Source organism: Heliangelus exortis, chromosome 1 (genome assembly GCF_036169615.1).
Source record: "Heliangelus exortis chromosome 1, bHelExo1.hap1, whole genome shotgun sequence".
NCBI classification, from domain to species: domain Eukaryota; kingdom Metazoa; phylum Chordata; class Aves; order Apodiformes; family Trochilidae; genus Heliangelus; species Heliangelus exortis.
The window spans coordinates 120,151,017-120,176,861 of NC_092422.1; the positions used below are offsets into that span (position 1 = coordinate 120,151,017).

General features: G+C 40.3%; 1 protein-coding gene across 4 annotated transcripts in view; it reads left to right on the forward strand.

The window, feature by feature from the left end:
- The window catches only part of TSPAN9 (tetraspanin 9), a 167,567-nt gene that overhangs the window by 13,508 nt on the left and 128,214 nt on the right, over positions 1 to 25,845 (forward strand). The gene's annotated exons all lie outside the window — the stretch shown is intronic.

The window sequence follows — 25,845 nt, forward strand, 5'->3', positions numbered from 1 at the left end:
ATGAGAGATTACAGTCTGTGAAAGAAAAAAAGCTCCCCTCAATTGGAAAAGGAAAAGAGCATGTTAGGTGAGGCTAAGAATAAGGAATGCTGAAGCTTTCCTTTACCCTTATGTGAATCATTACTACAGGTGATGCCACACAATGACTGAGTCTTAGGGATATGGCAAAGATGTATTGACCTTGGGATACTGTTTAAATAAGGAAGAACTGAGAAATCGACTGAGGAGTTTTCAATGTCAAAGCAGTAGTTCTGTTCTCTAACTGCTGTGTAAAATTCTACTTGTAGGACCTGTATTTTTCTGAGAAAAAAAATTAGTAATAAGATTTATTAATAAAAGATGTACAACTAGCTTAAATTTTGTACATTTGCAATTGGACATAAACAGCGTCAGGATATTTTTGTTTCAAGAAAAAGAATTAAGAGATAGGTGAAAGGTATTGATATAGATAACATCTGTATTTGTTGTAGATGAGATGAAATGTTACACCATGTAAGACAAAGAACCTTTGGCATTTCATGCTGTAGAATTTAAGAGAGTTATAGAAAGCTTCAGCATAGGCATATAATGTGATGTGTCTTGTGTAGGACTGCTGTGTGTTTATATCTTGCAATTATTTTTTTTTATTACTTTTTGCACGTGTGCCATGCTCTGAATCATACTGAATGGTGCTTTGTTGATTTTGGTGTCCTAGAAAAGACGTGCTGTGCTCATGGGTGATGGAATACACCAGGAAAAAGATAGTTGGGGTAGCTTGAAATGGTTATTATTTGTTCCAGGAGTTTTCTTTTTATTCATCCTTGTGCCACCTGAAAAAATTGCTGTATTGTGAGCTCTTTCATTTTGTTTCAACCCCTTTAAAATATAATGCTGCAGAAATTAATGTGACATTACCTGTAATGTATAAACTGCCTTGTATTATGAAAATGAGAATTCTTACATCAGCCTTAACTCTGCCTCCAGAAGAGAAAGCACATTGAGTGAGAGTCTAAAATTACACCATTATATAGCACTGGGCACTAGTATGTATTGTGTGGCAAATATTTACATTTCCAATCTGCTAGAAGTCTGTGGCAGTGTCAGAATATGCTAATTATGCTAAGAGATCATATTACACTGGTAAATGGGCATAGATGTGATTCCCATAATGCTGATCTGTGAATCGAATCATCAAGGAGTTACAAAGGAATCCACAACCACCAGAGATTTAAGATAAATAGGGTATTTCAGACATTTATCTTGCATGCATGGTAATATGCCATTTTCTCCCCTTTCCATTATGTTACTGATGCCACTTTCATAACAGATTGAAAAAGTAGTATCCTAACAGATAAATTACCTCATTTTTTTACTTTGCTGATCAGTGTTAGCTGTGGGATTTCAGATACCCTATACTTTATTTCAGGGGTTTTATTTCCAAAGGTGTCCATTTTTACTTAGAAGATGTGACTTCGTCATACTGAGCTGTATGGGAAATGTGCCTTTTACTTATGCGTATTTGAAAGCTTGCCAGACTAGAATTTCTAGTATCTGAATAATAAATTTGTTGTGAAGATAAAATGATTGAATGCCTTGCTAGAATATGGTTTTGAAGTTCAGTGAACTCATCACTCAAAAATCACTCAAAATTAAATGTGGTGTATTGTAAAAGCTGTTGTATCAAACTGCTCAGTAAAGGAGTCAGAACTACATAATTAGTGGAGATAGTCTTGAGTTATATCATAAAACCATAACTTACTGGGGTTTTTTTGTTTTTTGTTTTTTTTTTTTTAATGTCTGTAAAGCCCTTATTGCTCTCACTGTTGTGAATCAAAAAGGGTGTGCATCTTTTTGGCAGTCTGCCATTTATTTATAAGATGGGCATTTTATCATATAGGATGTGTTGAATAATAGTTTTCAAACATTCAAGGTGCCCAAGTATGTGGACAAGTTGACACTATGCCTTGCCCATGTGGAGGACTGTGGGATCTTAGGAGGATCAAGTAAGTGAATGTCTTCCTGAATGCAGCACTGGTGGGGCTGCACCTTGAATATTGTGTTCAGTTTTGGGTCCCCCACTATAAGAAACACATCGAGGTGCTGGAACAAGTCCAGAGAAGGGCAACACGGCTGGTGAAGGGCCTGGAGAACAAGTCTTACAAGGAGTGTCCCAGGGAACTGGGGTTGTTCAGTCTGTAGAAAAGGAGGCTGGGGGGAGATGTTATGGTTCCCTACAAGTACCTGAAAGGAGGTTGTAGTGAGGTGGGGGTGGTCTCCCTAGTAACAAGTAACAGGACAAGAGGAAAGGGCCTCAAGTTGTGCCAGGGAAGGTTTAGATTGGATATTAGAAGAAATATCTTCACTGAAATTGTTGCTTAACACTGGAATGGGCTGCATAGGGAAGGTGGTTTAATCACCATCCCTAGAGGTGGTTAAAAGATGTGTAGACATGAAGCTTAGGAATACAGTTTAGCACTGGACTTGCAGAGTTAGATAAATGGTTGGACTTGATGACCTTAAAGGTCTTTTCCAACCAGAATGATTCTGTGATTCTAGGATCTTCTAGGGTGACCCTGGCTACCTCATTGGCACAGATCTGTTTTGCATTTATATAGTTTGTTTTGGACTGTGAAGAAGGTTATTGCTCTGAAATTCTTTGTACTTTGTCCAGAGTGAGGTGCGGAGAGGAGAGCCTGGGAACTACTGTGTACAAATATAGGCTGTAAAGTTTAATCCAAAATGAGATATGACAAGCAAGGTGAGAAAGAGAAGTGTGAGAGCATATTTAATTCATTTATTTGGCTGTCCTACAGTTACAGAAATAACTTAATGACCTGGTTGTGTCAAAGGCCCATATTTATAAAACGTGTAACATTTTAGGGTGTTCATAGTCAGGGCTACACCTCATTTGTATCTATTTTGTGTGAATTCTTGGCATCGGTCTCTGTTCTTTGTCATACAAAGAGCTTGTCCCATTATATGAATAATGTTAGAGCAGGACTTCAGGGGCATCATTAGAAGTCTTGCTGAGGTAACATGAGGAAGAGAAAGTTCCTCTGGGCATTGGCCTTGGTGCTGGCCTTTGGTCAGGTCAGGGTAATTTCATGTTCAGGGGTCCCTGTTTTAAGATGGATTTTAAAGCCTTGAGGCAGAATTGTAAATTATCATGTCCAGTAAGTTACTAAGTAATATGATCTAGCTAAGCTCTAATGTGCCGTAAAATTAAATCTCCATGCATGAGAGCACACCACTGGTAAAATATAAATTAGGGGGGAATTGGAAAGGATTTGTTCCAGAAATACTGTTAAGAATCAATTGCTGGCCCTTATCAGGTTGCTTGAGCTTGTAATATTTGTCCCCACCATTAATAAACTTAAGAGGGTTTTTTTTTTGGTGCCACCACTGTCACCAAGAAACCACGTTTTCTAATTGGAGTATTAGATTTGTGGCCATCTCTTTCATGTAGTTTTTAAAGTTTTTAAATACAGAGAAAAAAAATTCACCAGAGTCTTTAGTGACATGTATAACCAAATCTCCCTCAGAGTGATAAGATTGGTCTGTGTCTTACTCATTTTTCATGTGAAGGAAGTAATGAAGCAACGTGGTCACTGATGGAACACAATTTTCTGCTCTTCCTTAGTTTGTTGTCCCTATTGCTTGTCACGAGGGCCTTGCAGAGCTGGGGTCCCCAGATGCCTTCCATACAGCAGTTCTTGAACATGGTTTCCTCTGGAAGCCTCAAGGAGCTGCTTCTCTGTGGGCTGAGCTTCTCCATTATCTGTTTTGCTGCATGCAGCACATTGTTTGCATCACTGAAATGAAATGGAAAGGCCTCATTTTTAACAGTGATATGTATGTGTTCCTATGCTGGCCTATTGGACAGCTGTGAGCTCATAAATTCAGTTTTTTAAAACAGTAGTTTTCAGTCTATATGAAATGCAGAACCATTTGTAGTTTAGTTTCTCTAAACTCTTTAGTTTAGTTTCTCTGGATTTTTAGGCAGGTCTGTGCCCTCAGGCAGCTAGGTTTACCCCAGGCAGAAATACAGAAGTCTTCATGAGATATTATATCCTTTTTTTTTGGGGGGTATAGTTTATCATTTTGGATTGTAGAAGTCACTGCCAAGGCTTTTGCTAAGCCTAACACTTGGGCTGACAGTTCTGTGCTTTTGGAATGAAGAAGTTGGGGATATGTGTAGGTAACAAGAATAGTCATCGATCCTAATTATTTCCCTTTTGTCAAGCTAATTAATCACTTTTCCCCTTGTGTTTCTACCATTGCAGTAGTGGGAGAGTAAGATTGAACTCAGCCCTATGCTGTTCTTAACTAAACTATGCTACTCAGCTGTTTGACCTTTTTCATCCTGCCAGTACCTTTGCTGCCTGCCTCTATATTGTCCTCAGGCTGACATGGAGATTAATTTGCCTAGTATTGTAGATTTTTTTCTGTTCACTCAAGGAATGCTTAAGAAGAAAAATGAAGGAATTAGGAAACATCAGAGAACACAAAGCAGTTCTGTAAATGAGAAAAGTATGGCATGGGTGCACTCTTACTACTCAGGAATGGTGAGATGGAAAGCCTATTTATTTCCACTAATTTGCCCTCAGTAGTTTCAGAGGCTCATGGAGAGATTCCCCAAAAGTGATTTATCAGGAAACTTCTTTTTCTAAGTGGGCTCCATCAAGCAAGTCCCAGACTCTTACTTGATCCTTTTACAAAGAATTGACAGTTGACAAAAGCTATTTGAATTTTTGACAAGGCATTCAGTGCAAACTCAGGCAGTGAAGTCAGATGGAAACTGAATGACACACCAAGTGAAAAAGGCCTGTCACATGGACCAGGAGGAGGTTAAGTGGCAAACATTTTGAGCTGGTCTATTTGATTCTATGTAAGGTAGATAAAATTTGAACACACGAATGCTAGCATTTGGTTTGCCTTTGTGTGTTTATTTTTATGCTCTGTTCCAGGGGTGAGCATTAAGTCAGGCTTGACTGTACATTGCTGGCAGTGGTAAGAATGATGGGAGATGCTGTGGGCACGGAGAGCAAACTGAAACTGTGCATGGCTAAGAAAAGAAACAGAATTCTGTTCCTGTAACTCTGAGCAGCACAGATGACATAGATTTGTGGGGTGCAAAAGCACAAACTCATTCTTACAGAAAACATAATTTCAGAAATACATAATTTCTGAATACCATAAATATTTATACTAGTTACTGGGCAAAAGTCATAAAATGATATACATGTTTTTTTCATAGTGATTTTTGTAATCTTTTTAAAATGTTTGTGCAGTTTAAAGTGAAAACTGTTCAGATATAATGTTTTAAGTAATTTTAATTTTGAAATGTATTTTTATTTTATGAGCATACTTTTAGAAAGATAACATCTAATTAGTTTATATTGTCTCCATGGTTTTATTTTTAGCCTAAGTAACATTTATGTATGTGATTTGTGTTTTGCTCACTGCTTTAATTTTAATTTTTGAACGTTTGCTATACAATTTAAACTTAAAACATCGTGAGCAGCCTTGCTAAAAATATGAATTATTAAACCTTGGGTTTTGGGTTTTTTTTTTGTTTTTCTTCCTCATGGCTTGGGATTCTAAGTTCCATTCTTCTACTAGAAAATAAAGATGTGCCAAGAGCTAAATTTTGTATGGGAGTCCTCACCCAGAAGTGTGCTCTATGTCCAGCCACACCTATGACACTTGGTGCTGTTTGGGTCATTCACAGACATGCGAGATGGGAAGAAGACTCTGGAAGTTAATTGAATATTAGTGTTTTGCATTTTTTAAGTAAGAAAATTAGTACACTAGCAAAACCGGTACACTTCCATGTAATATTTTATAACCTTATTACTAAATTAAAAAAAAAAAAGACAACATTTGTAGAAAGCCAGTGAGTATGCCTGTATATGAATACTATTTATTACCTTTAGCATTTATGGACATTGGTATATGTCTGCCTTTCACAACTAACGGCTGAAATAAAAATCTCAGGGGAAGCACTGACCTTTGTTAGGACTTCACAAGTCACAATTGTTTGCTGCTTTAGTCTTCAGTCTGCTTGTTGTTTGGTATGGGGTTTTTTTGGGGTGCTGTTCATTGGCTTGGCTTTTGCTTTGGTTTGCTCATTTGTTTTTGCTTTAAAGTTGCCCCCAGCTCATCTTTTATTAATTGGTGTGATGTGCTGTGCAGTAAAGACTGAAACCTGCAAAGAGCTGGTGCCAAGGAACGTACTTTTGATGTTTCCTGCTTTTGTGTTTTCATGCAAGTGCTTCCTTTGATAGCAGCACAGAGCAATACACAGATGAAACTATGTCCTTGTTTCGTGTTTTCTTTTATTTAACAATTGTTACTTGTTCAGGAACAGTGATTTACAGTTGGCTAGTACCAGTCATCTACAACTGGTGGATGAGGGTGCAGTTGAGGGAATCCAGCCAAGCTCAGACAAATTCCTGTTTGTTAAAGCATCCCCAGCTACCCAATTTGAAATGTATTAAATGAGGCTGATGAAGCTTGGATGAATGAGAAAGATAGTTGCAGTATATGGAAAGAACTAAAATAGTATGGGCATGGAAATTTCTTTTTTCAGGGAGGGTGTGTAAAGAGAAATAGACTACTCTTCAACATTTACTGAAACTGCCTAGTGGCTTTGTTCACTTTTTGATCTCTGTGCTCAATTTGTGGAAAGCTGTAGATATAATTGTGTACCCTTGTAGGCTTGTTTCAAAAAGCCTACTGTCAGCCTCACTTCTGTGCCTGGTAAGATCACGGAGCAGGTCCTTCTGAAGGCTCTGGTAAAGCACATGGAAAATAAAGAGGTGATTGTTGACAGCCAGCATGGCTTCACTGAGGACAAATCCTGTGTGACAAATCTGGTGGCCTTTTACTATGGGGTCACTGCATTGGTGGACAGAGGGAGGGCAACTGATATCATCTACCTGGAAAAGGGTGGATACAGATCAGACATCAGGAGGAAATTCTTCACCGTGAGGGTGGTGAGACACTGGACCAGGTTGCCCAGAGAAGCTGTGGAAGGCCCATTACTCTGAAGTGTTCAAGGCCAGGTTGGATGGGGCTTTGAATAACCCGGTCTAGTGGGAGATGTCCCTGCCCATGCAAGGGATTAGGGCTAGATGATCTTTAAGGTCCCTTCCAACCCAAACCACTCTATGGTGAAAATAACATCTGCTAAGTCCCCTTATGCACTTTTATTTGGATTATCATAATTCCATGGATACCCACTGAGAACAGACATATGAAGTAAGTACTTAAAACTGAAAATTATAGCATACACATGCTATCTTTACTGTTAATTTGATAGTCTTCCAAGATGCTTAAGTGAAAGCTTTTGATCGCTTTTTGTCATGTGAAGAGGAGGTTCACTGAAAGTCAAAGATGGGAAAAACAATGAAGAAAATTGTGTACTTATTTTCTTACATCATATCATTATTATAGACTGTAGAAGTCATCATCAAAGTTGATGGTGGGTCTCTGAGTTTAGTGCATTTAAAACGGTTTGCAGGTACAGTTAGGTAATGAATTCCTATATGTAATACTCAAGAAATCCTACTTGGAAAGGTATATTAAATGTTTGGTTTCAGTTCTTAAGTCTATTCTCCACCTACTAAGTTCAATCAGGGATTTTCAAATAGGAACTTCTCTCTTTCCTGACTCCCGTGAGATTCTTGTCCCTTCCTGTGAGAGTATGGCACTCAGCATCTCAAGGCTGCACATTATCTAATATTTTCTTAAATGAAGCACTGGCAGGCTCTGCATCATGGTGTGTTCTCTCATCTGACCATAGTGTCCACAAACTTCCTGTCAGGGGTCTGGTGAACTTCTGTTCCTGTGAGAACATGTCACATGAGTATTTCACCATGTGATGGGAAGGTTGTTGCATGAGATAGGATGCCTGTTTATTTTTTAGTATAAATGGAGGCATTTCCCTGCTGCTTCAATAACTTCTGTCATGCAATGAGAGTACATAATGGGAGTGTCAGAAAAAAGAGAAAGGAAGCAGGTGGGAGTCCCCTGGGGTATTAGTCCACCCACAGCTGTGGGACAGTCAACAAAGATGATGGGAAGTGGCCTTTGGGTTCCATGAGTTGTTTTGTAAAAGTGGATAGATGCCAGACTAATGCTGTGCTAACTCAAACATTCCCAGAGGATGGTACCTGGGCTGGTTGTGATATCTGAGCATGCCCAATGCATTAGAATTTTATTATCATGCTGAGAGTGTGCATAAAGCAGCAGCACTGCCGTGAATGTATGCATCTGAGTAAAGTGATTTTGAAACTTCTGTACTTGATGAACTCTAGTCACCAATACTGTAGGGACTTTGACTTTCCTGTGAAATATTTATAAACATTATTCTCTCTTTTAAAACTGTATTTATCTTTTGTCCTCTTGAATACTTTACTGTGCTTCAGAGATCCATGATGCTTACAGTGAAGTAATGCCTACTGCTGATACTGGTGTGAACAGCATAGAATTTTTGACAGATTTCACAAAACTCCTGAACAAAAGTAGCTGTGTAATGTGACTGTTTCTGTATGTGTAATTGAGAGTCATGGGAGCAACTTGAAGCCAAGTATTACATCAGGCTCTGCATACCAGGCAGTGATTTGGCTTAGTCCTGCCGGGTTATTGCTTCTCTCAGAGTTTGTGTCAGCAAATCTACTCATGATTAACATGAAATTGTAATCATGACATTAAATGTAGGTCTCATTGATGATGGACCTTGGCAGGTTTGAGAGGTGGGCCTGTGCTAGCCTCATGAAGTGCAATAAAGACCAAGTGCAAGGTCATGCACTGGTTGGGGTAATCCCAAGCATAGTTACAGATTGGGTGGAGAATGCATTGAGAACAGCCCTAAGGAAGAGGAGTTGGGGGGTGTTGGCTGATAAGCTCAACAGGAGCCAGAAATCTGTGCTTGCAGGCCACTAAACAAACCATATCCTGGGCAGCATCAAAAGAAGCACAGCCAGCAGGTTGAGGAAGGTGATTCTCCCACTCTACTCTGCTCTTGTGAGACCCACCTGAGCACTGAGTCCAGTTCTGGAGTCCCTGACATTAGAAGGACGTGGAGCTGTTGGAGTGAGTCCAGAGGAGAAGAAGCCATGAAGATGATCAGAGGAGTGCAGCACCTCCCCTATGAGGACAGGCTGCAGGAGATGGGGTTGTTCAGCCTGGAGAAAAGGCAGCTCTGGACAGATCTTATAGCAGCTTTCCAGTAACTGAAGGGCCTTAGAGTAAAGCTGAGGAGGGACTTCTTACAAGAAAAATGTAGTAGTGATAGGACAAGAGATAATGGTTTTTTAAGAGAAAGAGGGTATATTTAAGTTAGAGATTAGGATGAAATTTTTTAGTGTGAAGGTGGTGAGGAGGTTGCCCAGAGGAGCTGCAGGTGTGTTGTTCCTGGAGGTGTTCAAGTCCATTGGATTTGATACCAACCTGTTCTAGTGGGAGGTGTCACTGCCCATGCAGAGGGCTTGGAACTAGATTATCTTCAGGGTGTCTTTCAACCCAAGCTATTCTATCATTCTTGATTGACTATTGTGGTCAGATACTTGACAGTCTTCTGCAACTGGCAGCCTTCATGCTAGTGATAGTTCTTATGGAGCAGATACGGTAAGGACAATAGAGGTGACCAAGGGTGACCATCTGTGTCATGGAAACTTTCTGAAGACTTGACTCCAGCCTGAATTTAAAAAAAAAACGACAAAACGCCTGTGCGACATTATGCACCTTGGTACCCATATCAGTATGTTTGTAATGAACAAAACAAAACATACAAAGGGAGTGGGAATAGTGGTTTAAGTTTTCTTGAAACAAATGGTGCTAACTAAGCACATAAGCTGTGAGTGAGCAGCCCAAATGATTCTCAGTGCTACAAATATATGCCAGCACTCCTTGTGAGTGATGAACAAGTAACCCTTAAATAGATATTTGTCAGATGATAATTGCATTTCAAACACCATTTTAAAAGCACATATAAATGCAGTTGCTTCAGGGTAGTGAGCACGAGAAAAATAAATAACTTCTGATGTTTGTTACTATTAGAAAGGGTATTGAATTTATGATACCCCTGAGTCCCTTGTGGTTAGAGTTACAGAGTGAGGTCACTTGCAAAATCATACAGGTTGGAAGGGACCTCCAGTGATCATCCATCCCAGCTTCTCCTCAAAGCAAGATCAAGGCTGACTTCAGACTAGGTTTCTCAAACTTTGTCCAGGTGGATAATGGAAATCTACATGGATTTAGATTCCACCACATCTCGATAACCTATTCCAATACCTCATAGCAGTGGGGTTTTTACATATATATCCTGTGGAAACTTCCATTTATTGTCTCTTGTTCTCCAGCCATATTCCTTGGTTAAGAACCTGGCTTTGTATTCTTGATAACCTTCTCTTAGGAAGTGAAAGTCTGCTATTCTGTTCCCTCAGAACTTTGGCAGTGTAAACAAGCCCAGTTTCCTCAGCTTTTCCTCACAGACCCAGTGCTCTAGCTCCCTGAGAGTCTTGGTGGCCTTCAATGGGACTCATTCAAGATTATCAATACATTTCTTGTTCTGGAGTGCCCAAAACCAGATTCAGTGCAGTGTTCACAAACGGAGAATAAATCATAATAATAATAGTCATCGCTTCCATTATCTACTGTATATCCTTCTGAAGATACAGTCCACTAAGCTTTCAGCCTTCATTGTTGTCACAGCATGGTTCTGACTGCTGCTTAGCCTAATGTCAACCAGGCTCAAATCCTTTTCAGCAGAATTACTTTCCTGATTCTCTGGCCTGTCTTGTTCCCTCACAACATTATCCCTGCCCTGGAGCACATTGACTGTATCCCTTGTTTGCTGTCATCTACAAACTTCATGATAGGGTACTGTGTTGCCTTGTGCAGGCCATTGATAAGATGGCAAACAGGAGAAGCCTCAACATAGACCCATGCTGTACTCTCCTTGTTACTGGACTCCAGCATACAGTGTGACACTTCAACCACTATTACTGGAGCCAAACCTTCCAACCAGTTTTTTAACTCTCTAGCTGTCCACACATCCCAACTCTTATGTCCTAACTTGGATCATAAGAGTACTCTGAGAGATTGTTACAAGACTTAATAAAGTAAATGTCATCCAGTGTTCTCCCATTGTCCACAAATCCGTTTTTTTTATCACAGAAGGCAACCAAGTTGGCCAGGCATGATTTATCACTGGTAAATCTATGTTGACTATTCCTAATCATCAGCAGCATCTTCATATGCCCAGAAATGGGTTCTAAGAATACCTGCTTCATGCACCAGTACACACTGTGAGCTATCTTGAAAGCATCTGTGCAGAGAAGACCTTGAGGTCCTTTTTGGTGACAAGCCAGCAATGCAACCTTGTGGCAAAGATGCCAGCAGCATTCAGGACTGCATTAGGAAGAACATTTCTAGCAGGTCAAGGAAGGTTATCTTCTCTGCCCAGCACTGATAAGCTATATCTGGGGTACTGTGTTTAGTGGGCTCCTCAGCAAAAGAAAGATATGGATATATTGACTTAGTCCAGCTAAAGTCCACAGAAGTGATTAAGGAACTGGAGCATCTTTCATATGAGGTGAGGCTATGAGAGCTGGGACTGCTCAGCACAAGGGGGAAGAGTCTTAGTATTGGGAGGAAAATGAAGAAGAGGTAACCAGACTCATCTCAGTATGCCTACTGACAGGATAAGAGGCAAGAGACACAAAATGTGAAATTCCATCTGAACACAAGGAAAAAAATTTTTTACTGTGAGCATGGTCACACACTGGAAAGGGTTACCCAGAGAGGCTGAGTAGTCTCCATCCTGAGAGATACTCAAAACTCAGCTGGACAGTCCTGGGCTGATTTTGATGTAGCAATACAGATGTGGTGGTGATTTTTTTCCTATTCATTATATCCTTGATCTGTATTTTCCTTTCTTAGCCCACTAGAAAGACCATCTTGAGAGCTTATATATTAGAACATTTCTCTTTCTTCTATCAGTACCTAATACTCTTTGGAAAGTGTCACTTTTTGGCATATTCATATTGTTATTGCTCAGGATATAATTTAATTTGCTGGTAAGGACTTCATGCTTTTTAGTGAAGGTTTCTCTCTGATTTTTTCTTGTTCTGCATGCTAGTTAAACACAAGGTTAAATTCATACATGGGGCCTGAGGAAGAAAAGAGAAATGTTTTCAGCTGTGCTTATATATAAACAGTTTTATTTAAATAAAGTGAATCATGAAGGCCACCAGTTCTCTAGTTTTAATGGTTGCTCGTCTTACAGCTTGGGCTATGGAAATAGATAAACAGATTATTGAACTTTTTAATTATTTATTTAAATTTTCTAATAATTTCCTTCTTTAGCATCAAAGCAGAATTTTTCCTTTGGCACTATTTTCAGTTTTCTCAGGAATATAGAGCTGAAATTGACTAAACAAAATTCCTGTAATTTCATGTAGCCAGCTGCTGTGAGGCAGAACTGCACCTTACAAAGATCTTTGAAAACATTCATTTTAAAGACAAGATCAGCTCACTGCTCTTTTAAAAATATACTGTTTACTTTTTAGCTTTTCATTAGTTAACAAGACACTTGACACATGACTTTTTAACTCATCTGTGCTTTCCTCTTGGCTGAACTTTGCATGAATTTTAACGCTAGAGGGCGGTTGAAGCACTTCAGTTCTTTCAAAAAACAAACTTAAGAACAGCTTTCCCTTTTCCTTAGCAGAATAAGGGAGGTTTTTTAACTGTCTATTATGTGATGTTTATGTTTAGCAATTAATTTTCTTTACTTCCTTCAATTCAATGATTAGATGGGTGTTTTGAGACACAATGTTTCTGAAACAAGGAGAGAGATGCCAGAGATGGGAATTTATTAAAGATCTCTAATGTTAATTTTTCAAATTTTCTCAAGAAAGTAAATGTTTATTTTATAGCACTTCTGAAAATTTTATTTTTTAGTTTTGTTGGTATATAAATTAAAATAACTTCCAAACCGCTTTACTTGATTTTTCTTTATTCTATGCTTTGTTTCAAAGTCACCTTTTTTTCCTAGCAGGAATTAAAAACAGCGACTCCCCTCCTTCCAGAGGTTATTCTACTGTCTCAGGAATCAGAAATCATAAGCCAATATGAAGACTTGAGAAAGAAAAGGTTAAAAGCAATTAAAATTTTGTTATTTTCAGAACTCACGTGAAAATTAATACAGATTTTTTTCTCACTTTAAACCTAAAACAGGAAGCATTTATTTTTTTTTAAGAAAATGTGGTGAAATACATAGTGAAATATAGTGTAGTTGCTTCGAGGTGTATTGTCAGACAAGTGGTATTCATCTGTTCTGACTCTAAAGTAAGAATTTATTCTGCCTTGTAAGTCTGTTGCTTTGTGTATCTTTCGGGGTTTTTTTCCTTTCTTTTCCTGTTTTGAATCCATTATGCTTACTGCAAATGTTAAACAGCAGCTGAGTGATCAAATTATTATTTGCACTTGAACTTAGGTTGGTGTTAGGAACAGTAACAAAATAGTATCAGTAAGCCTTTAAGAAAGGAACACTTTGTCTATTGTGATTAGTGTAATAGATTAATCTGATTTTTCCTTTGCTTGATGTCAGATTAGTTGTCCCCTCTCTACAAATTATGTGATCTGAAAAGTAACCCATGCCTTACTTAGGGACCCACTGCACCTGAACAATTTTGTATTGAAAAATAAGTGCATAGTGTTTTCTCTTCCAGGTTAACCTTCTGGATGTGTGGAGTTACAAGAAAGTCTTGTCCATTTTTTAGCATTCAATTAGCATTTAGGAATTAAAATATCTAGGCTGTAGGCACAAGCAATAAGAGAAAAAAGTGTATAATTTATTATTAGGGAGAAAAAGAAAAAAACCCCACTGTGTAATTTGCTCTGTGATGCTGACAGTGATGCAAACCTATGGACTGACATTTTCCCATGTTTGAGGAGAGAAAGGCCTGAGCTGTTATCACGGAGAATGGGATGGCTTTATCTCTTTTTGTTGCCATGTCCTGAAAATGCTGCCTTTTTTTTTTGCCTTAGCTTGGTTTCTTCCATCATTTCCATTCTATGTTGCAGAGAATATCTATTATCTCTGACACTTCCTTTGCAGTTTTGGACATAAGCATTCTCACCAACCTGAGCTGACTGATAGAATAGATTTTGAAAATGGTTGATGCTTGCTAGGATTTTTTCATATGTGGTTGTGCAAAGTGCTCGGCCTCTTGGCTTTTGGACAGTGTCATAGAACTGCTTTGGTATGAGCTGAGTTTTCATAGAAATGATTCTAAAAAATGCAGTAGTAGAGCTCTTTTCTTTCTCTTACTGGTTCTGGATCATTAAAATGAGCATTTTTATTCTGTTCCTTACTGCCAGACTTGCAAATTGGGAGATTATGGTAGACTTTATTATAGTCAATAGAAGAGAAGTTGCTGAGGGCCAGATTGTCTTCCTATGAGGCTTAATTGCTGGGTGGTGATTATGCCCTGCATTCTCACTATGCAGTCTCACTGTAGATGCACAGAAATTCAGAGCGGTAAATTATTTTGATGTACCCTTTTTTTTGTGTACCACTTAATAGTCAGGGGTAAACTTTTGTTCCGGCTCTCTGAACTGCGTTGCCTTCATAGGACAAAAAGGAGAAGCTTTCATTAGCTATTTTTACCGTTATATTTAATAGATGAAACTGCAGCTGTGTGTAGGGAATAGACCTAGTGGAAGAACGCTGCTGTTCTGATGAAGCTTGAGAGTAGATTGCACTTGAGCTTGACTGCTTAATAGCCCATCCTTCTTCAGATATAGCTCTTGTAAAAGAAAACACTTTCTAGTAAGCATTTTTGATATTTTAATGCTAAGGCTTCATATTTAAAAGTCCTGGTAGATAAATAAGCTTTCCTTTGGTGTTTTCCCCTTGCTCCTCTCCTGTTTAAGACATGGGTAATAGGGAGAGTAGCCTCAGTAGCTTGCCTCATATTTTGCCTTGTTTTGCAATGTCCTGGCAGCAGTTACTTAGTGCTCTCAGGACAAAAATTCTTATGGAAGTTTAGGTTTTCATACTCCATTACAGCTTCCTCAAGTGTGTGAGACTTTAAAAGAAACAGTCCTTTTCCAAAAATATAAAGCTTTGATATTTTGACATAGAAAATTGTGCTGCCATTTGTTACCATTTTACCTCTCCTACACCATCAGCTTTTATTTTCATGTTTGATCTTTGCTCACCAGCACACCTCTGTCACATGTAGCATAAAGCAGGCTAGACCAGGGCTGACGGAAGGGGTGAAATAAATCAAGCTGGTGAAGAAGTACCGTGGTAGGCCATGAGTCTTCTTCTCTTCCACCTCAAATGTCTTCTCTGTGCAGTGTGAGGAAAATGTTAGATATCTTCCCGTATTCCACTGCAGTTGGTCTGGGTGGGATCAGCCCAGTGGAACAATAGCCATTTTTCCTTTGTTGTACAGTCTGGCATGATTGTATATGAGGAAGTCACAGAAGTGAAATATCTTCATAGTCCCACTATCTCTGGAAGATCAGGAGATGAGAAACACTCTTCCAGTGGAAGAGTTTTGCAGCAGCAGCTGCCTACTGCCTGTTGGCCCCTGCGCTTCTTTCAGTATTGAAAGCAATCGGGCTGAGAGCACCACTGTGCTGGTTTGGCTGGTGATCTTAATAGGTTTGATTCCTCTTGTAAGTTAGTTAAGTCTGTTAGGAGCTAATGGAATGGTCTCTTCCTCCCTAAGGGTGTCAAGCTCCTGAGAACAACCATGGAAACATTAGCAATAACAAATGCCTCCTCTGTCTTGTTTTCTGATAAAGGGCCTGGACAGTATCACAGCATGTAGATGACAAGTTCATGCATTGCTGTGGCAAGATGTGAATGGGGACATCAGGGATTAGCAATGTAGTATAATGAGATGCAAATGAAAAATAATTCTGTTGGCTATAGCCTCTAGCTGGCACCTGCTCCTGGCAAATTCTTACTTTGTTTTTTTGTAAGTACCCAATATGTTGTGCTAATAGCCCTCTTCCAGGACTGTTTCATCTGAAAATTACTCTGGACCTAGCAGCTTATAAGGAATTACGGCTAATAGTGTGGCAAGGATCTAAACAACCTGAAAGGAGGTTGTACTGAGACAGATGTTGTCCTCTTCTCCCTGGTGACCAGTGACAGGACAAGAGGTAATGAGGTCAAGCTCATTCAGGGGAGGTTCAAGTTGGATATGAGAAAAGATTTCTTCACAAAAAGAGTGGTTAAACATTGGAACAGGCTCCCTGGGGAGGTGGTAGAGGCACCATTCCTGGAGGTGTTCAAAAGACTGATAGATGAGGTGCTACAGTGGGTGGGTTAGTGGTTAGGAGTTGTAGGGCAGATGACTGGGCTTCATCTTAGAGGTCTTCTCCAATCTTGATGATTCTATGATTCTATTCTATGATTCTAAACAGGGGCATAGTAAAGCTTTATGCTACATGAATTATCACTGGCCAGAGAGTTAATGTTTCAGAAGTTTTGGAAGAAAATTAACAGACAAAAGTTAAAAAAGAAGCATAGACTGCCTCTTAAACACTAACAGGCATGCAGCACCATCCACCTCTCTAGGAAACCTGTTCCAGTGTTTGGCTGCTCTCTCTGTACGGAAATGTTTCCTACTGTCAAGTCTGAACCTCTGCTGATGCAACTTTGAACTCACATGTCCTATCACTAGATGCCAGGGAGAAGAGACCAGCATCTTCCTCTCTTCTTCCCCTCCTCAGGAAGCTGTAGAGAACAATGAGGTCACCCCTCAGCCTCCTTTTCTCCAAACTAGACAAAATCAGAGTCTTCAGACACTCCTCACAGGAGATGCCTTCCATCCCTTTCACCAGCTTTGTTGTCCTCTGGACACATTGAAGGACTTTCACATTCGCATTCTTCCTAAATAGTGGGGCTCAGAACTGCAGAACTCAAGGTGAGGCTGTACCAGTCCTAAATACAGTGGGATAATCCCTGCTTTTGTCCAGATGGTTATGCTGTGTGTGATGAACCCCAGGATGTGGTTTGCCCTCAGGGCTGCCAGGGCACTGCTGCCTTTCATTGAGCCCATTGGTGACCAGCACCCCCAGAGATCTTTCTGCAGGGATGCTCTCCAGCCACTCCTCTCCTGATTTATACTTGTGGATGACATTACTCAATCCCACGTGCAGAATCTGGCATTTGTTCTTGATAAATTTCCTCCCAGTAATGATTAACCCATGCTCCAATCTATCCAGATCCTCCTGCAAGGCCCCCAGAGAGTTAGCAGCACCTCTTGGTTTGGTATTGTCTGCAGATTTGCTCATGGTGCATTCGAGACCTCCATCCAGATAAGTGATAGAAGTATTGAAAAGAACTGGCCACAGAACTGAACCCTGAGGAACAGCACTTGTTACCAGTCACCAGCCAGATGTAGCCCCATTCACTACAACCCCTTGAGCCCTGCCCTTCAGCCACTTCTTCACCCCGTTCACTCTGAATCTGCTCATCTCACAATTTCTCAACTTGTCCAGGAGGATTCTGCGAAGGACAGTATCAGAAGCCTTAGTAAAATCCAGAAAAATTTAATATAAAAGATTAGGTTAGCACCCTGCAATGTTCGTGTAGAAAATACTGAAACTGAACTGTGCTCAGAAATAGTCAGAGTCTCTCGCAAGCTGTACATAGTTTTTTTTCTTTCTGGGTTCTCACAGAAATTGCAGGTTCTCTGAGCCTCTTAGAAAAGTGAGCATTGGTGGGGAGAGGGGAAAATGAAATGAAAGAGGAGGATAAAAAGAAAGAGAACAAAAATTAAATGTCAGTTAACTTTTGTAAGTACAACAGATGCTGTTCTGTGTGGTTTCTCCCTCCCCCCCCCCGCTTTTTCCCTCTCTTGTGGAATTGACTACTTACTATAAAATTAAGATGTAGAACATATAAGGTTGATGGGTATTTCAGCAAATCTATGTAATCTGAGATACTGAAGCTAATATAAAATTTTTCCATTGAGTTTCAACATTTTGGAAAGAGGGCGAGTATTGGCTGTCAGAGCATCTGTGCCTTCAGCTGTAATTCTTCAACTGTCTAATTTCAACTCATTAAGAAATCCAGTGCAGCCTCTAGCCCTAGTAGTGCTAGACACCAGAGAATTATTATTTAGGGTATTTCTTTTCTGTGAAAATGTTGCACTACATTGATTTGTCTGCTGTGGAATGTCATTCCATATTCTGTAATTCAGAGTCACTAGAAACAGAGGGATACACTGCAGACAGGGATGTGTTTTATCTGTTGGATACATCTCTCTAAAACTACAGACTAATGCTCCATTTCCATCTGAGATAGGAGGGCAGTGGGACTAAGATTAAGTGTTGCAGCAGTAGTCATACTTGACAATCTAGTTCCCAGAAATGACAAAAGGCAATATACCATCTGGTACATTTTATGCACAGTGGTCCCAACCACTGAGGGCCTGGCTGATTGCCAGGAAGGCCCTGAGTAGGGAAGAGTTTCATATTGTGATTGTGGTGGTCATGAATGTCAAGTTTCCAATGCCTCTCTGAAATGAGATGTAGTAACAGCTGTGCATTCCTCTCCTGCTGCAGACCAGGAGTAGGATTTGAGCTATGATTCATATTCATGTGCTAGAGTGAGTTTCTGGTTGCCCTCCAGGTGGTGGTCAACTGACTCTCACTTGGGTGTCTTGAAAGTGCCTGTTACATCAGAAAACTCCAAGAATTGAGAGTGAAGAAGAGTGTCATGGTTTAACTCTGGGCCAGCAATTAACTGAATGACAGATGCTCTCTATTAATCCCCCTCCCCTCTATGATAAAGAAAGGAGAGACAATAAGGGAGACTTATGGTTTGGAAACCAAACTAGACATCTTTAATGAAAACAGTAACGATAAAAAAGGAAAAATAAATATATAAATACAGAGAAAAACGATACCAAGATTTGTTGCTCACATCGCCACTGAGGCTGCAGGGCGGCCCTAGGAAAGTCCAGGCTGGACTCCTGGAGTCAGCAGCAGTCGGGAGCTGGGGGCAGGAACACACAGATATGGACTGGTAGAGATCAGGACCACAGGCAGAGGAACGGAAGGAATCCTCCCAGGATGCCAAAGAAAGCAGGAAGAGGACCAAAGGGAAGGGCTTGTCTCTTGTGATCCCTCAAATTTATACAGAGTATGGCATGTGTGTGAGAGAATACCCCATTTAGTCAATTTTGGTCAGCTGTCTTGTATGCTTCCCCCTAAAGAAGGGTTGTAGGTGTGACCCCTTTATTCTCTTTCTCTTTCTGGAGTACAAGATATTCCTCAGAACTGATCAGTATTCTTGGTTCTGCATAACATTTTCTAGCTTTAACAATAAACATCGAGTGTTATCAGTCCTAGAAACAGATACTGACTGAGAAACATGCTGTTAATTTCAGCATACAACAAATACAGAGACTGAGGTGAAAGCAAAATTTCAGGACAGAAAATTACCTTTATTCTGGCACAAACGATGACAAAGAGATAGAAGAATGGTTAGAATTCTTCAGTGGGCATTTTACTAGTAGCCTGGGCTGATAAGCAGTGCATTTGCAGTGTAAGACTGCTGTGACCCAGTGAAAAAGGGCACAATCAGGGAGAGTGAGGAACTTCTGTTCCTGGTTCTTTAAACCACTCAGTCATATTGGTACATTAGTTTTATCAGACTTTGATTCAGTGTTCCCATCTGCTAGATGGGCTTCTGCTTATAAGAGGTAGTGAACTTGACAAAGTGGATTTCAGTCTTATGCACTCAGTTACTAGGAATTATACTTTTCATCAGAAAAATACAATGTATAGTCACAATGCTGAAAAAACATGTCCTCATGAAACAAAGGAGTGAAAGTAACTTTAACATTTTCTGCTTTTATTTCATGTAATGCATCATAACAACTACTTGTTTATCAGCTTTCGCACAAGCTTTTGGCTCTACAAATACAATGTTGACATTCTTTCAAGAACTACTTTCAAGAACTATTGCCCCACTTCTAAAACTTATAATAACCTGCTGATTCAGAAAGGACTTTGTCTCCCTTTGTGTTTTTTTCCTGCTCTATCCTTTCCCTTCCTCAGCTCAGTCTTATTACCGTTCGTGCAACAGCTGCTGCCTCTGCACTGCTGAGATCTCTGTGTCTGTCTGTTCTAGTGAATTCCCTTCTCATATCCAGGCTCAGCTGGGATGTACATTTCGCCTGTGCATCTTGTTTTTGTCTCCTGTTATCTATTGACATAAAGCATTTTGCTGTACACTTTGCATTAATAAGAAGAAAACAAAAATTGCCTCCTCCCCTCCCCCACAAATAAGCACTGAATAAAACTGTTGTGTGAGACAGTGACTCATTTGGAGCCTTATTTTGACAACTTTAGGTTGGAAAAGAAAATGCCACTGTGCATCTTCATGTCTCACTGAACTCTTTCTTCAGTGAGTTAAGATCAGCTCCCTTTCCCACCAGCTCATTGTTTGATCAGGAGCGTGCAAGTGTCCAAGATGCAGAGCAACACAAAGGGATGTTGTGTCTGCTCATGTAGCATAAGTACATATATTTGGGAGAGGACAGCACAGTCTGAAAATATAATTAAATGTAATTAAAAAAAAAAAAAGAGTGGTGGTGGAAATCATGCATGCATTACTCTAATCCTGATCCTTTCAGAACAAAGGAAAAATGTGTCTGCTGCTACTCCAGTTGCAGCCTGTTTTTCTTAGTTTGTAACCATGCATGAGAAGCATCAGTTCAATAGAAAGTAAATATAGAATCACAAAATAATTATCGCTAATGTGTTTAAGACTGGCCTTCTGTAAACCTACTTTCTTTGCTGTTTCTTGGTCCACTTAAAAAGCTCATGCAAATATAATATAAAGATAAAAGATAGAAGGAAAAGTCTTAACCAGTCTTCTTTTTTTGCTTTTATTCTGTGTGAAGAATGCCTTTAAAGGAGCTAGTTTCTTTCATATATTTTGTTTACTTAGGTTGCTTGTCCCTCTACACTAGAAATTCAGAATAGCAGTATGGTAAAAGGAAGATTGGTGTTAGTATGAAGTGAGGGAAGCACAGATGGGAAATAAGAGGGTAGGAGGCACATTAAATCTTTGTCCCTACCCTCTGCCACTTCTCCTTTATCTTTTAAAGCTGTTTTGCATATATTTTATTTGTCATTAAAGTTCAGTCTTTCAAGGTTATTTTTGAAAGCCCTGGAAACCAGAATCTCCACTTCCCTAGCCCTCCAAAGTCCCTCAAACCTCCATCCCCTCCCTACCCCACTTCTGCCCACACTCACCCTCCTCTTCCCCATCCCTCCCTGCTTTGCTAGTATAAACTAGAATTTAAAGAAAAATCTGCAATTTCAAAACATGCAGTATAGCTCTAAAGTTGCCAGTGGGAGATGGCACTGGACACATGTACTGGTGCATCTGAGGAATTGTGGTAATTCGCTACCTAACACTTCATTTTATGGAAGCAGCTATGTAGTTGACTCTTGAATCTTGTACCTATTCCCTCCCTCCACCAGTAGATAATGGTTTCCTCTCTTCCTCCTGAAATATATTGTAAGACTGGCATACCAGAAACACATTGGAACGTGTGGTAACATGAGCATTTGAATTGTCACCCGGTCAAGGTAAGAGCTGTTTTTTGGCTGTTCTTTTGACTAGGCAGAAAAAGAGAAAGTTGCTATTTGCCTGTGATTTCTTGATGACCCTGTCACAACTGCAGGAAGTGTGCGACCTCTTAGTAGTCACTGCTTACTGTGCAGTGCATATATTTATACTTCTTTCTTTTGCTTTCTGCGTGGAAAAATAGGAAGCCTGGGTTATTAGGTGACTGGGTGACCCGGTAACATGATTGGAGACATGTCTGTTGCAGCTCTGTGTCTCCAAGTACAACCACTGTCAAGGTGGTTCTCAATGTGTTCTCCATAGGGTCACATACAAGGAGGGATGTGAGGTACATGGTTGATCACACAGATCAAGGTAAAATCACTTTGCATTCACACGAGTGCAAACAGCACCATCCTGTTCCTCCTCTCTGGCTGAGCAGGATGGGTTTGTTAGTGGAAAATATAGACATGCATGCATTGTGGATCCCTCTAATGCCTGGGTTTAGACACTGTCTACTCAGTAGCTGGCCCCCAGATTCCAGTTTCCCCAGTTGCTGGCCACAACCATGAGTCCTCAAGGCTTCAGCCTCACTCCTGTTGTGGGTACAGACCTCCTTGCTTACAGGCACACAGAGACAGCCCCCCATTCCTGCAGCCCCTGCCCTGTGGATCCCCCAGTAGTTAATCTTGCACATAGAGTCAAACCAGCAGCAGGTCTTCCAGTCCTGAGCCTCTTCAGAAGTTGGCCAGGACCACCTTGGTCTCTCCAGAAGTCAATTCCACTCTCAGAGACACACATATACCTGTCTGCCAAGCTGCTTTGCTTTGCTTAGCTACTTGCTTAACCAGCACATAGTTGCTGGCTAGTGTGGCTTGATTATTACACATAACACTGCACTTGCTGGCACCACAGACACATGGGATCTAACACCTCAAGCAGCAAACCTGTTTGCACAACTGTCCCACTTTTTCCCTCTGTTTTCCATGCCTATTTCTTCCTCAATCACTTTGACCTTTCCTCCTCTCCTCTGCCTTTGTTCCCTACCTTAAACATCCTGTAATAATGCAGTATTCCTCTGCATTCTGTAATGCGTCCCATGCTGCTGGGCAGTAATCCCCATTACTCTGAAAGGTGACCTTGGGAGACTCTCCATTGGACTCATCTGGTAGGCATCACACCTGGACAGCCAGGCCAATGGGACAATTCTCTCTCTTCTGGGACAATTCCAGGGGGTGGCTGGAGCTCAGTTTTCCCAGCTGAGTTTTTCAGAGTCCCCGTGCCTTTGTGCTGGTGTGTATGTGTGTGTACATCACCCCCTCCCACTTTGAGGGGATGATCATTCTCCTGTGATGGCCCTGGGAATAGCTGCACAAGGTGTTACTGGGATTCCCATGCCTGCCAATGCTCTTGTGTGTCTGCTTGGTTATCACATAACCAGCTGTCACCATCTACAGCAAGGTGAATAAGCAGGCAGCCAAAAATCATTCCCATATAGAGTAGAGGAAATTTCTCTCCCCCCCAGTTTCTCTCTCTGTATGGTGTAATCAATAAGTCTTATCTACTGAGTAGCAGGAAAACCTCTTTGTATAGGATGTGACAGTGATTGATGCTTGGCTTTCTGGTCATCTTTGCATTTATTTTTCTGTTAAGGGATTTTCTGTAGTGCTCATCATCAGTGTGTTTACATGATTGTATAAAGAAGATTCATGATGTGATCGATGATGATCTGACAGGGTTGATGAGAACAATTCTAGGTAATTTATTTATACACTGTTTCCTTTTTGCTGTAACTGGTAAAATATAGGAGGGATGGAAAGGATGTGGGAACTCCAAAGATAGCTGTTGTCTTAAACTGGTTTGATCCAGCTGTTGGTTTGCCTCCAGTCTCTCTCTCTCTTTTTTTTTTTTTTTCCCCCCCTCCTTCTTTTTCCCTTTCCGCCCTCCAATCTGCTGCAGCTGTTAGAATTTCATCATTGTCTCCAAATACCACATTTCCCATTAACACCATAGCCCCTTCAGTGCTAAGGCTGATGTCATTTGTATGCTTTGCATGTGTATTATTGCCAGGTGATCTGTAGCTAAAGCAATACTTTCACCTTTTGACTGCTGGAAGGCTGAATTCCTCGGTAAGAGGCACATGTAAGATGCAGAAATATCAAAGGGTGAGATTTGCAGACTCAGTGGCAGAAAAAGGCTAAGCCGTTTTTTTCCCTGTGCTCTGCTTTTCAAATGCCTTTGCACTGTAGTTAGTCTTATCAGTATTTGATTTAATGCTGAATGCCAATATATATATGTTCCTTTCATGCAGTTTTAGTGCCACGTCATTCGTTGACTGTCATAGTTGTATCATATATTAAATGGCTTATCCTAAAAACCGATTCAGTCTGGTGGGTTTTTTTCAGCTGATTGTTAGGTTTATGTAAATGCATGTTTTGAATCAACTGCTTTTGTGAAGTTCTTTCTGCCCACTGTCTTAATTTTTGCCTCATACCAATTTTAGACTGATCTTGGCTTTTCAGCAAGACTCTGGCAATGCCCTTCCCTCTTTCCATAAGTCTCATGCAATCAGTCTTTGCTGGACTCCTTCTGCAAGCCTAGCAGTGCATATAAATTTGGACCCAAGGGTCAGCTTGGAGTTTTAACTTACTTGTATATTGGTACTGTCTTGCTGTCTTGTTATTCAAATCTGCACAATTCTTATTGAGTTACCTGTGGGAGGAAGAAGCCCTGAGCAAGCCATTAGGTTTTTTACACATGCATTAGGAATTGCAGGTCCCATAAAATGGCCTGAAATAAATGTTAATTATAGTGTTTATTTGCTACATTTGTAATCCACCTGACTAGTTTCCTCTGTTTCTCTTTAACACAAGTCTTATTTGCATTTGTGTTCTGTGTTACGTGCCATTTGTATATTGGCTCATTTCCATACTGGATTCCTATTGTTAATTCTGTTGTGCAAATATGACCGTTGTGCCATGTAATACAGTTTAAAGCAAAATACTTCTGACTGGACTTGTCATCTTTTGTTCTTCTCTCTTGAAAAGCGGCAAGGGTATTCGTGCAACACTTTCACAATTCTGGATATTTTTCTCTCTTCTGACTTGTTAGTTTTGTTAAACCCTTTGCAAAGAGACAGAGGATGCAGCTCTGTTTGCAGTGTTCATTCTCTGTATAGTGCTTGGGCTCAGGATGTTTTCCTGAGGGCTGGTGTTGCAAAGCTGAGGGTTTGCTGGTGTGCAGTACTGGACACTGGTACTAGTTCATCATCAAATCAGGTAGGAAAGGACCTCTGTACATCCTTTAGTCTAATTTCCCTGGTTAAGTCAGAGCTTGCTAGAACACATTGTCAGGGTCTGTGTCTAGTCAGGATTTTAGTATCTCCAGCTGCCAACTGGCAGCCCATGCCAGTTAATGGCAATCTGTGCCATCACCCTTTAAATGAAAAAAAAATTCTTATATTTAATCAGAATCTCTCAGCATCTTATTGTATGGAAAATGTTCCAGTCCCATAGCCATCTTTGTGGTCTTTCACTAGGGTCACTTCTGTGTGTCCATGTCTGTCTTTTACTGGGAAGCAAAGCACATGACATAGAACTCCAGGTGCAGTCTTACCAGTGCTGAGTAGAAGGAAATGGTCACCTTCCTTGTCCTGCTGGTGGTGTTGCCTTTAATACAGCGCTGTTGGCATCCTGTTCTTCAAGGGCATGTTGCTCGATCACGTTCACTGTATTTTTCACCAGGATCCCCAGGTTTGTTTCTGCAGAACAGCTTTTGAGTTAGTTTAGCTCCAGCATATACTGGTGCATGGGATATTCCCTTTCAGATGCAAGTCTTTGCTTTGTCAACTTCAATGAGGTTCCTGTCAGCCCATTTTTACAGTCTGTCAAGGTCCCTGTGAATGAAAATGAAATGAAAACTCCTTTCCCTAGTCAGGAGGCACCTGCTTTCTTCAGCAGCCCATGGCATGTTGGCCATGTGATTATATTATACTCCATTCAGAACAGAATGCTCAGCCCTCAGCCACTGGTGTCAAATTGTGTTGGTATCTAGAGTAGGTACTGTTCACACTAAGCAATTCTGAAAGTGCATTTTTACCTCTTATATCTTCCTAGGGATGGTGGAGAGATCACTTTAAACAATGCATTTAAATTCTGCGAGAAGTGGTATCTTCCATTCCAGTGTTTCACATTCACATTAAAATGTAAACATTAACTGATAAATTCAGAGTATCCTGTGAG